We start from the raw sequence: 13,551 nt of genomic DNA, 5'->3' as shown, positions 1-13,551 counted from the left end.
ATTTTGGGGATATAAAGAAGGAATTTATCAAACAAAAGGACCATTTGTTATGTTTCTGGGACATTTTGGAGTGCCAACAGAAGAAGATCTTCAAAGGTAAAGCATGAATTATATCATTATTTCTGACTTTTGTGTCGCACCTGCCTGGTTGAAATATGTTTTTCATGTGTTGGTATGCGGGGCGCTGTCCTCAGATAATCGCATGGTTTGCTTTTGCCGTAAAGCCTTTTTGAAATCTGATATGGTGTCACGTCCTGCCACAATAGCTTTTTTTGTCAGGACTGGCTGTTTTGTTGGTTATGTTTTATTCTCTTACAGTTTTTTGCCTTTGATTATCCTATATAGGTGTGTGTGTTTTTTGGGGTTGTGGGGTTGTTCTGTGTTGAGCCTATGCTTTGCCGCTGTTTGTTGGTTGTTCTTTTTTTTCTCATTTTGATAGTGAATAAAAGTCAAGATGAGCCTGCATCCTCTGCTTTTCCCTTCTCTCCAGTCAATTTTTCCTTTTTTAGCCATATTGCTGGATTAACAACAAGTTAAGCTTTATTTTGATGTATTGCACTTGTGATTTTATGAAAGTTAAATATTTATAGTAATTTAATTAGATTTTGGCGCTCTGCAATTTCACCGGATGTTGTCGAGTTGGGACGCTACCGTCCCACTGATCCAAAAGAAGTTAATAAACCTAGGCAACAGTACCACCGTGTGGCTGTCACCTACCATTGAACATCTTACTAACATCTGCGTGACGCCTGCACGTTACTGAAAGTCATAAGGTGCATAGTTTATGTTTATATGAATTAAATCTCAACCATAAATGTCAGAAACGTACAGTTTTTCCCGTGCAAGCCGACATTCTGTTGTAGCCCTTGACTCTGTATTGATGTGAGAAATAGTCATATCTACACAGAAATGGTGGCTGGCTACAATATCAACTTGCTTAATCATTTATGTATTGAGGTGATATGCCTATTTTATCTAAATCGCCAAATTAAATTGATTAGATTACTCTGGCAATTAAATATATTTTACAAAATCATGTACATGTAGATTTCATGGTGAGATCTTTCATAATAAACTTACAAGCAGTTTGACGCCTTAGAAAAAAATTGTCTCCATTGACATCCATGTTAATTCATGGCAGTATTTTATGGTGCTAGGAAGACGTTAGATGACTTGGTGAGAGGTATCAGTAGCTTCACGAAGCGTAATTCTGGCAGGAATCACCCCCCATAGGTGGCTGAAAGTTTGCTGGTTCAGGTCCCCATTTTTGACCTTGTAGGAGATCTGTCAACCTGCTCTTGAGCAGGGAGTTGACCTTGGTTGCTTCTGTGGGTCGCTCTGGATGGGAGTCTGTTAGATGACTGAATGTAATGTTGACCGGCTTCACTGCAATTAGATTGTATGTTTTAATATTCAATAAAAATGTAAATGAAAACAAAACTGCATGAACATTACACAGGTGCACCTTTTGCTGGGGACAATAAAAGGCCACTAAAATGTGCAGTTGTCACACAACACAGATGTCTTAAGTTTTGAAGGAGCGTGCAATTGGCATGCTGACTACAGGAATGTCCACCAGAGCTGTTGCAAGGGAATTGAATGTTAATTTCTCTACCATAAGCCACCTCCAATGTTGTTATAGAGAATTTTGCACTGCGTCCAATGGTGGAGTTTGGGTTATGGTATGGGTAGGCATAAGCTATGGACAACACAATGTGATTTTATCGATGGCAATTTGAATGCACAAAAATACCGTGACGAGATCCTGGTTAGGTGGACCTCACCCAAGACCCGAACTCAGCCTCATATTAACAAGACAATGGGAACAGCTGTAAAGTGATTTTATGGAAACTGGACAATTAACAGATTTGTTGATGTGTCTCTTTTGACATTTTATTATCTTGTTGTTTGAACAACAAAGACAGAAATTGTGATATATATAAAGCACAGTAACACATTAAAATGACAAGTATGAAATCAACAAAGACAAGTCACACGACAGTTGCTACTACAGGCCTGGAAAGCAATTACTTTGGGCTAGTACAGGTGAACATTCTGTGCCGTTAGTAGTTCTCTGTCTGCATAGTACAGTATGTAACTGTTTAAATATGTTGTGATTTTCAACAGACTGTCAAAAGAATGGGGAACAAAGAGTACAAAACTAAGAATTTCTCAGCATTTAATCCATCAACAATCATCATCACCATTGTCATCATCTCCTCCTCCTTCTCATCATTGCTGTCCAGTTTGTATTTACATTTCATGTACAAACCCTATTTTAAGGAAAATAAAAACAATTATATCATGATGTATTATCAGAGGCCATATTCTCACATTTTATTTTCCATGTCTCATCTTTGCCACAAGTGGTGTATTTTATAAATGGTGCATTTGTGTTACCATCGTCATTTAACAGTAAACAGTGGGCACTATTACATTTTGTACCTTAGTAGGGCTTCACAACAGTGGCCCTAAGAGGCAAACCAGCTTTCAAAATGAAGTGACAGTGCCTCAAAGTAAAAATGACATTGTTTTCTATACATGTGCTCAGCATTGTGATACAACTATCTTTGGTTCACAATGCTGTTCACATCACTGCAGTCTGTTTAAAATATAACTCAACTTCTGGTATTAACTACATTACGATGTTCATTGGTTAAACCAGTCCAATTCACATGGGGCTCAAGATTCCTCACTGTACAACACATCTGGCTGCTTCCTTCAAAGAATGTATCTCTACCTCATGCTTTTCCTTCAACTCCTGCATTTTGCTATTCCATTCTTCTTTATTATGACTATATAGATTGTTTAATAGGTCATGCTCCACTTTGTGATTTTTCCATTTTCTTCTCATCTTCAAGTTGTTCAACAATTTATTTAGCTTTTTTTCATATTTCTCTTTAAAGTTATTAAACTCCTCTGCTTGTGTTCTGGCCTCTTCTTCGTATTTACCCATTTATTTTGTTTTTCTTTCGTACTCTGCTGCCATTTCCTTCCGTTTCTTGTCTTGTTCTCTCCTGGCTTCATCTTCCTTCTCTTTCCTCATGTTCTCGCTCTCACGTTCTTGTTCAAAATGTTTCTGCAGTTCCTTGAGTCTTCGCCTCTCCCCCACTCTTCGATTTACATCCTCTTTTTGTCTTCTTTCCTGTTCCTCTCTACGTTCTCTCTCCCACTGCTCTTGTTGCGTTGTCATTTTGTCTGTCAACTCTCTCCTCTTTTCTTCAAAGTCTTTTTCTATTCGGTCTCTTTCTTTCTGCTCTATTTCTCTCCTCTGCTCTTCTGATTCCTTAATCTATCTTGTTCCCTCTCTCTTTCAAACTGCTCTCTCAATCTTCTCTGTTTTTTCTCTTGTTCTACATGAGTTTGTAACTCATTCTGTCTCCTCAGCATTTCTCTATGCTGTTGTCTGTCTATTACTGTTTTTAAATGTTGCTCCCATTCCCTTTTTTTTCTCTGCATGATTTCTGTTTGACTTTTCTCTGCTTCCTTTATTTTTCTTTGCCACTCTTGTCTTTCTTTCTCTTCATTCTTTCTCCTCTCATCCTCATCCTTCCCTCTCCTGGCCATTTCTGCCTTTTTTAATTTTTCAAACATAATTTCTTGATTTATAAGCCGTTCTTCTTTTTCTTTCTCTTCCTTTCTCAGTTTTTCCATTCTCATTTTATATTCTTCCTCCTTTTCTCTTTGGAGGTTTTCAACTTTATTTCCTGAGTTTTTATCTCTTTTTCCATCTTCTCTTTTTTTCCATTTTCTCTTTTCAACTTTTCATATTCTTTTTGTCCTCAACTCTCTTCCTTCCTTCTCTGCTTTCTCCTTGTCTTCATGCTCTTTTCTAATAGCTTCCTCTCTCTCTCCAACATGTTTTCTCTCAGCTGTCTTTCCTCCTGAACTTTCAATCTCTCCTCTTCCAACTTTGACTTCATCTTTTCCATGTCTGTTTCATGGTTGACCTTCAGTTTCTCCATGTCAGCCTTTATCTCCATCTCTCTCTCCTTCAGTATTGCTTCCTGTTTTTGTTTAATGGATGCCTCTGCCTCCTGGAACATGTCACTGGTGTAGAAACTGCCCCAGTTCATGGACACCATTTTGTTAATCTTCTTAAGAAGCTCAGTGACCTGTGTGTGGTTAGTTTTGTCTTTGTTGTTGAAGACATGGAATCTGTCTCCACAATCTCTGATCAGTTTTTTCAGTTTGGCATTCTTGCTTTTCCCAATGTAATCTTGAATTGATGTATTTTCCAAGTCATCTCCTCTAGTAAACAGAACTAAGCACAACATTCCTGGACCAAAGGTTGTCTCTATGAGGTCCAAAGTGTCCAGCTCCTCTTGTGTGATTCTCCCGATACTCAACACTATGATAAACACATGGGGTCCAGGAGCTGACAGGGAAACACATTTCACTATCTCTTGCTGAACATCTTTATTAGACAATGTTGTGTCAAAAAGTCCAGGTGTGTCCACCACAGAAACTGTTCTTCCATCAACTTTGACGACTACCTTCTTGCAAACCTTTGTCAAGGAATCAGTGCTGGATTCAGACTCAAATTCCTTTCTGCCCAGGATAGTGTTTGGCGCTCTTCCCATTTCCAGTTTTCCCAATCAGCACCACCCTTATGCACTCTGTGCTGGCAAACTCCATTTCAGCACCTACACATTAAACAATAAATTATAAAAAATGAATGTGAATTACTGCATGAACTGATATTGAAATCAACACAGAAAGTTCATAGTGTTAAATCATTGTTTTCCCAATCACCCCCCAATATTTGTTCCTCCCTGTGTTCAACAAACTCACCTTGTGACATGTTCCTGATTCTCTCCTCTAAATCCTTGATTCTTCTGTTTTGGTCCAGTTCTGATTGGTGTTTAGCCTCCATGTACATGTACAGAGTGTAGCAGGTTCTGTTCTGATCCATCATCTTCACTATTTCTGTTACAAGTTCTGTCGTCTGCTTGGTGTTATCAATCTTCAAAGCATCAAAGATTTTATACCGCCCTCCGCATATCTTGATCAGTTGTTTTGTGTCTGCATTTTGTTCCACAAAGTTAACTGCAGTTTTATCAACTGGAATGTAATCCTGTCTAAACAGGACCATGATAAAGTCATTGACTCGTGAGCTGAGAATCTTCTGGATGGTCTCCAACTCTCCTTTGTCTTCATCAGTGATTGGACCTAAAGGTACGACCAGGAGGAAAGCATGCACTCTAGAGTCACAGAGAGACACAGTGGAAAGTCTCACGCATCACTTCCTCCAGAGTGAGATGTGTTCCATACAGAGCAGGCAGCTCGATGAGGGTGACCGGCCGACCACACACCTCTCCTTCTCTCTTCACACACACTGAGGAGGAGCTGGACTTTGGACTGGACTCTGTCTGACCCAGTATCACATTGGCTGTAGAAGTCTTCCCAGCTCCTCTTCTGCCACACAGCACCACATTCAGTCTCTGAGCCTTTGGTGTCATGGTATCGTGTGTCGTCTCTTCATTGGAGGTGAGGTATCTCCATTCATTCTCCTCTACCATCTTTTCTATCTTTTCAGTTAACTCTTTGTGGTCACTTCCTTGTTTGTACATTTCATGATACCTTCCTCCACATTCTTCGATCATTTGTCTCAGATGAGGATTTCCTGTGACTCCCTTGTGGTGAGTAATGATCACCATTGAGTACTTGAAGGCCTCTTTACCAAATATGCTCAGGATCAACTTGAATGTGTTTCTGTTCTCCTCTGTGAGCTCCTCAGGCTTCAACACCAGCTGGACCCCATGAGGCCCAGGAGCAGAGAGGGACTTACATTTCTCCATCTCCTCCATCAGTTACTTCACAGTCAGACGTGTAGCAAAGAAGTCTGGAGTCTTTACAACAGTAACAGACTTGCCATTCACCTTATCACTGGCTGATTCACATGGCTGTTTATAGTTGAAGTAAAAGCCTGTTTCTGTAGGATCATGTTACCCACAGTACTCTTCTTGTTGTCATTCTTCCCCAGAAGCACAATCCTGAGTGAAGACACTGTAAATCACATGTACACATTGATTAATATAAGGATATGCATATAAAACATCATGTTGTTTACCTGCTTACCAAATGTTCACACTGGAGGATTGTCCCAGTGCAAATTAACAAAGCTTTACTCCCAATGCTTGTTGTCAAAAAACTTGACAGAAGTAGTCAGTAATATTGAGTGAGTACAGTTCCAGAATTTTATTTTGCTCAGTGATTCCCGTGGAATCCCTCACATTGTACTCCAAAGCTTCACCTTTAATGGCCACAATATGGCAAATCGCTGCACTGAGCAGCAAATCGCTGCACTGAGCAAATCTCTAAATCTAAATGTTGAGCGACATTTCTTTTTGTTTCCACCAGAGGGAGCAATAACCTCAAATTGATAGATACTGTTGGTTTATGAGCTGTGGATAGACATTTAGAAAAACAATAGACATTTTCAGGATAGACATTTTGAAAACAAAATAATGAAAACATGCCCCATGACAAATCCTTCTGAGCCGTAGCCTCCCTCTTAAATAACAAATAGTTACATTATGATGTATAACCACTGAATTTTACCCACATTTGTCATGTCTGCTTGATGGATTCCGTCTTTCTTGCTTAAGTGATACCAGTCCTGAAGAAAAGTTGACATAATCAATTTCAGTGACTTCCTCTTCGCAGTCCATTTAAACCAGTCATAATGAAACAAAAGTTAATTGTCAGTTGTATTCAATGCTCATCTCATTATAACTTTTGTCAGTGTGCTGTATACTTACCAATTGTTCTAATTTTCTCCCAATTGTTCAATTGTGCTGATTTCACCTTGTTCCAAAACATCCTTTCCAAGTTCTTCCTCAGAGGAAGATTTGAGGTTCCAATCAGTTTTACTCCTGTGGATTTCCTCTTTCCCTTGTACCATGTCACTTGTATCTTCAAATACATCACAGGTGAGATATTCTCCTTTACAATCTTGTCAACATCTGCCATAAGTTGAGTGCGGTCACTGAGGTGCTGCCTCCCTCTACAGGCTCTGACCATCTGATTCAGAGGGTGATTCTCATCCATGTGTCCCCTCTTGTCTTCATGAGTTGTCAATACCATTGAGTAGTCAAAGGACCGGTCACTGAGGGTGTCTAGGATTGTCCTGATTCTGTCTCCCTCTTCCTGTGTGAACTCCTCAGGCTGCAGCACCAACAGGAACACATGAGGTCCCGGGTCAGACAGAGTGACACACCAACGCAGATCCTCTGAGAGTTTGTCATGTGACATGTGAGGGTCTAACAGGTCTGGAGTGTTGATCACAGCTATGTGTCTTCCCTCCATCTGACCCCTGACTCTCTCACAGCGACTTCGTACATAGTTAAGGTCAAATACCTCTCTTTCCAGGATGAAGTTCCCAACACTCTTCTTAGAGACATTCTTGCCGAGCAGCACAATCCTTAACTCTGTAGGACTTTCAGACACTACATAAACACCACCACAACGTTATTTAAAATGTTTGCCGTAAAACTTTGTTGAAAATGTTGACACTAACATTTTTGTTTGCTTTTCTTTCAGGATTACACCATGAACATTATGCAACATATTACAACAAAACACATCTATTCTATTCTCTACACAGAGAAATACAAAATCTGTTGATAAAAGTCTGATATTTTATTGATCACTCACCCTTTCGGGGCAATAATTCCACACTTTTGCATCTCTGTGCCCCTGGATTCGAGACTGAAAACATATCAAATGTACACAATCATCAGTATTTTGTAAAGTTCTTAATGTTGATTGTCTACTTATTTTCTTCTGAAGTAATTTTATGTTGAGTAGCTATGTAGGTTATTGGTAAGCTAATTTAATGTCATATCAATGTTATTGTGAGAAAACAATTCTAATAAGTTATAAACAGCTTTTGAACATGTCAGGGTTTCTAAACTTTGAAGGTACAGGATTGACGGCCGTGAAGTAATATTCAGGTTGACTGACAACCCATTTCCTGTTCAGCTGCTGCTAACGTTAGCTACTGTTCAAGATGAAAAGAGCAATTTTTCACTGGTCAGCCCATACATTTAGCTGTTGTCAACAATAAAAACATCATACCTGATAATTATCTGGTGAAAAGTGCCTTTGTACTAGGATTCTGAAGAGAAATTCTAACAGGAGGGCGTTGGATGCTAGCTAGATAGATAGTGTAGCGATCCTCGCTATATGAGCCACATTACACTGTAAAAAATACTGAGCTAGTTCCACCTGAAACAAAAAGGCAACTATTTGCATCTGCTTATTGAGGATTTCCAACATGATGATTTTTAAAAATATATTTTTCTGTTTCGCAAACACTAGTATTTTAAGTCAAGCATAAAAAAATGTCTAAGGTCCAACTTCATTGTATAAAATATAGAACTGTTATTGTACATTAGATCTACAGTACTTAATCTTTCTGATTAGTTACTTTCATTGACAGTATTTTATTGTTAAACATGACATAATGTACACTATTTCATCGCTTTACATTTTTATACACTTTACCAGGAATTGTTGAGTGCAATGCTCATTCCACTAGCATTAAATGGAGGGAAAGCATTGTAGCTTGACCTATTTGCCTCTGTCAAGAGTAGCGCACATGATCTTACTAATGGTGAGAATGGGTGGAGAATGGGTGGTCTCATCATTTAATGTCAAATTGTTCGACAGTTTTGATATCCGTTCATCATGATCCATTATATATCATAGCACAACAAACTGTTTGATACTAATATATAAATGTGCTTTTGGTTCTTCAAACATGCATACAACATTGTGTAAAAGTATCGTAAAGTAAAAATAAAATCTCCACAATCCTCTGAAAACAGAGCCACGTGGCAAGTTGTTGAAATAACTTAAAATTCTTAAGTTTAAATCAAATGTATTTATATATTTTGTTTGTTGCTCCAGAGCCTTTCCGTCCACCTTCACACTCCTGGCCAGACTACACTCAATAATAGGACCTACTGAAGAGATGAGTCTTCAGTAAAGACTTGAAGGTTGAGACCGAGTCTGCGTCTCTCACATGGGTAGGCAGACCATTCCATAAAAATGGAGCTCATTAGGAGGCCTGCGTCTTGTGACCATAGCGTACGTGTAGGTATGTACGGCAGGACCAAGTCGGAAAGATAGGTAGGAGCAAGCCCATGTAATGCTTTGTAGGTTAGCAGTAAAACCTTGAAATCAGCCCTTGCCTTAACAGGAAGCCAGTGTAGGGAGGCTAGCACTGGAGTAATATGATACATTTTTTTGGTTCTAGTCAGGATTCTAGCAGCCGGGTTTAGCACTAACTGAAGTTTATTTAGTGCTTTATCCGGGTAGCCGGAAAGTAGAGCATTGCAGTAGTCCAACCTAGAAGTAACAAAAGCATGGATACATTTTTCTGCATCATTTTTGGACAGAAAGTTTCTGATTTTTGCAGTGTTACATAGATGGGAAAAAAGCTGTCCTTGAAACAGTGTTGATATATTCTTCAAAAGAGAGATCAGGGTCCAGAGTAACGCCGAGGTCCTTCACAGTTTTATTTGAGACGACAGTACAACCACCAAGATTAATTGTCAGAGTCAACAGAAGATCTCTTTGTTTCTTGGGACCTAGAACAAGCATCTCTGTTTTGTCCGAGTTTAAAAGTAGAACGTTTGCAGCCATCCACTTCCTTATGTCTGAAACACAGGCTTCTAGCTAGGGCAATTTTGGGGCTTCACCATGTTTCATTGAAATGTACAGCTGTGTGTCATCCTCATAGCAGTGAAATTTAACATTATGTTTCCGAATGACATCCCCAAGAGGTAAAATATATAGTGAAAACAATAGTGGTCCTAAAACGGAACCTTGAGGAACACCGAAATTTACAGTTGATTTGTCAGAGGACAAACCATTCACAGAGACAAACTGATATCTTTCCGACAGATAAGATCTAAACCAGGCCAGAACTTGTCCGTGTAGACCAATTTGCGTTTCCAATCTCTCCAAAAGAATGTGGTGATCGATGGTATCAAAAGCAGCACTAAGATCTAGGAGCACGAGGACAGATGCAGAGCCTCGGTCTGACGCCATTACTTAGGTCACTTACCACCTTCACAAGTGCAGTCTCAGCGCTATGATGGGGACTAAAACCAGACTGAAGCGTTTCGTATACATTGTTTGTCTTCATGAAGGCAGTGAGTTGCTGCGCAACAGCTTTTTCATTTTTTTTTTGAGGAATGGAAGATTCGATATAGGCCGATAGTTTTTAATGTTTTCTGGGTCAAGATTTGGCTTTTTCAAGAGAGGCTTTATTACTGCCACTTTTAGTGAGTTTGGTACACATCCGGTGGATAGAGAGCCATTTATTATGATCAACATAGGAGGGCCAAGCACAGGAAGCAGTTCTTTCAGTAGTTGGAATAGGGTCCAGTATGCAGCTTGAAGGTTTAGAGGCCATGATTATTTTCATCATTGTGTCAAGAGATATAGTACTAAAACACTTTAGTGTCTCCCTTGATCCTAGGTCCTGGCAGAGTTGTGCAGACTCAGGACAACGGAGCTTTGGAGGAATACGCAGATTTAAAGAGGAGTCCGTAATTTGCTTTCTAATGATCATGATCTTTTCCTCAAAGAGTTCATGAATTTATTACTGCTGAAGTGAAAGCCATCCTCTTTTGGGGAATGCTGCTTTTTAGTTAGCTTTGCGACAGTATCAAAAAGAAATTCGGATTGTTCTTATTTTCCTCAATTAAGTTGGAAAAATAGGATGATCGAGCAGCAGTGAGGGCTCTTCGATAATGCACGGTACTGTCTTTCCAAGCTAGTCGGAAGACTTCCATCTGGAAGGGCACCAAGTAATCTTTGGGTTGTCTGAGAATTTATAGCACGACTTTTGATGCTCCTTGGTTGGGGTCTGAGCAGATTATTTGTTGCGATTGCAAACGTAATAAAATGGTGGTCCGAAAGTCCAGGATTATGAGGAAAAACATTAAGATCCACAACATTTATTCCACGGGACAAAACTAGGTCCAGAGTATGACTGTGGCAGTGAGTAGGTCCAGAGACATGTTGGACAAAACCCCCTGAGTTGATGATGGCTCCGAAAGCCTTTTGGAGTGGGTCTGTGGACTTTCTCCATGTGAATATTAAAGGAAATATTAGGAAAATTGAGTAAGTTAAACACTATTTACCTTGTAGTTGTTTTTACACATAATTAGTTGTTTAAATTATGCATTCAACTTATGTTGAATTATTATTTTAATTTTCTTGGTTGGTGAAGTGAAGAAAAGTACTAATTAAATTCAAGTAAAAATGACAAGTACATTTTTTTATGTCAAAACATTTTCAAGTATAATTTACTAACCAACTGAATCCTTTTTTTACAGTTTACAATTCCCACCAAGTGGATTAACCCTATTGGCGCAATGCATAGGGTGTTGGCCTTTCACGCGAGCGACCAAGGTTCACTTAGCCCAAATAGATAAGGCAAATGACACATCCAGGAAGTCTCTAGCTCAAAACCAATTGCTATATACAGTACAAGTCAAACGTTTGGACACACCTACTCATTCCAGGGTTTTTCTTTGTTTTTAATATTTCCTACATTGTAGAATAATAGTGAAGACATCAAAACTATGAAATAACACATATGGAATCATGTAGTAACCAAAAAAGTGTTAAACAAATCAAAATATATTTTAGATTGAGATTCTTCAAATTAGCCACCCTTTGCCTTGATGACAGCTTTGCACACTCTCAACAAAATTATGTGGACATATTGAAGCAACATCTCAAGACATCAGTCAGGAAGTTAAAGCTTGGTCGCAAATGGGTCTTCCAAATGGACACTGACCCCAAGCATACTTCCAAAGTTGTGGCAAAATGGCTTAAGGACAACAAAGTCAAGGTATTGGAGTGGCCGTCACAAAGCCCTGACCTGAATCCTACAGAAAATGTGTGGGCAGAACTGAAAAAGCGTGTGCGAGCAAGGAGGCCTACAAACCTGACTCAGTTACACCAGCTCTGTCAGGAGGAATGGGACAAAATTCACCCAACTTATTGTGGGAAACTTGTGGAAGGCAACCCGAAGCGTTTTGACCCAAGTTAAACAATTTAAAGGCAATGCTACCAAATACTAATTGAGTGTATGTAAACTTCTGACCCACTGGGAATGTGATGAAAGAAATAAAAGCTGAAATAAATAATTCTCTCCACTATTATTCTGACATTTCACATTCTTAAAATAAAGTGGTGATCCTAACTGACCTAAGACAGGGGATTTTTACTAGGATTAAATGTCAGGACTTGTGAAAAACTGAGTTTAAATGTATTTGGCTAAGGTGTATGTAAACCTCTGACTTCAACTGTAGATATATCAATATTTTTCTCTTTCTATGTCCTTGCTTAATAGAATGTTGATAGTCATTTTCAAACCCAAATAAGTTTGGGGGATATTACATGTTTAGAAATATAAACTGGATAACAATAACCACTTGTTTCAGGTATTTCCTGTAAATGTATTTTCCAAAGACAGAGCACTGAAGCATAGAGATTGAGGATGGCCATACTAGACGAAAAGCAGTTACCCAAGATGAGCCCCAAAATATATATTATATATATTGCTCGATGGGTAAATTTAATTAGATATGTAGGCCAACTATATGAATGATACATTACAGATAATGATGAACATAAGGCCTACAGATATATTTTGAAGGATTTACTGCTCTTACCTTTGTCTCTGAATGATGCAGCGTTCGCCATTTCATTCTTAAAATGTCTGTACTGGGCCAGATACATGAAAGTGAAAGTTGCAGTAAGACATGGTCCTACCTGTTTAAAGGAGTTGTGGAGTTTTGTTGAGTTTTGTGGAGAGACTAAAATTTACATGTTGAATTTGTTTCCAAACCACTAACTTGATCTTGATTTGTAATCAGAGTAACAATAGGACTGAATGTTCTCCACCTGGCATACATTACATTGCATAACCAAGTCATCTCAGTGAATTAAACCCAGCTAATTAAGCCATTAAATACCTTGCAGTTAAAAAATAAATCACATACCAAACATTCTGCCACTTTCCAGTGGAGTCTTTTAGCAAACATTTTTCAATAAAAATGTATTTATTGTAAAACTCAAATTGCTTTGATGTATATTTCAAATAAATGTAATATTTGATTGACATTGGGCAAATACTGTACACATCTCCAATCCCACATCAAAGTAATAAGCTAAATTACTTGGTTTGATGTTACTCTGAAGTGATTTGAGATGGTTAGGTAGATCAGGTTAGGCAAAACAAAACTGTAAAGACAGAATGCCAAAATGTCTCCAGGTATATCAAGACTGTAAACTCACCTTTCGCAATGAAAAACTTCCTCCACAAGGTGGCACCAGTAACCAGAGAAACCTGGGTAGTGTGCTGAAAGTTTTGGATGCCAAAATAACTGTTTCTTGCATAAAAGGGGATACCTCTTGTATAATAAGCAATACCTTTCTGTGGCTTCATCTGGAAAACAACTGTATGTTTTGAAATAAAACATTGTTTATTTGTCTAGATATCCTTGGAGTAAAATGCTG

General features: G+C 38.7%; 1 pseudogene; it reads right to left on the bottom strand.

The window, feature by feature from the left end:
- Positions 1-1,884: 1,884 nt before the first annotated feature.
- Positions 1,885-7,361, bottom strand: LOC123741654 (GTPase IMAP family member 8-like; annotated as a pseudogene).
- Positions 7,362-13,551: the final 6,190 nt, after the last annotated feature.

This window comes from Salmo salar, chromosome ssa03 (genome assembly GCF_905237065.1).
Source record: "Salmo salar chromosome ssa03, Ssal_v3.1, whole genome shotgun sequence".
Taxonomy (NCBI): Eukaryota; Metazoa; Chordata; class Actinopteri; order Salmoniformes; family Salmonidae; genus Salmo; species Salmo salar.
The sequence above is the reverse complement of the archived record's forward strand: the minus strand, read 5'-3'. Positions and strand labels throughout refer to the sequence as shown.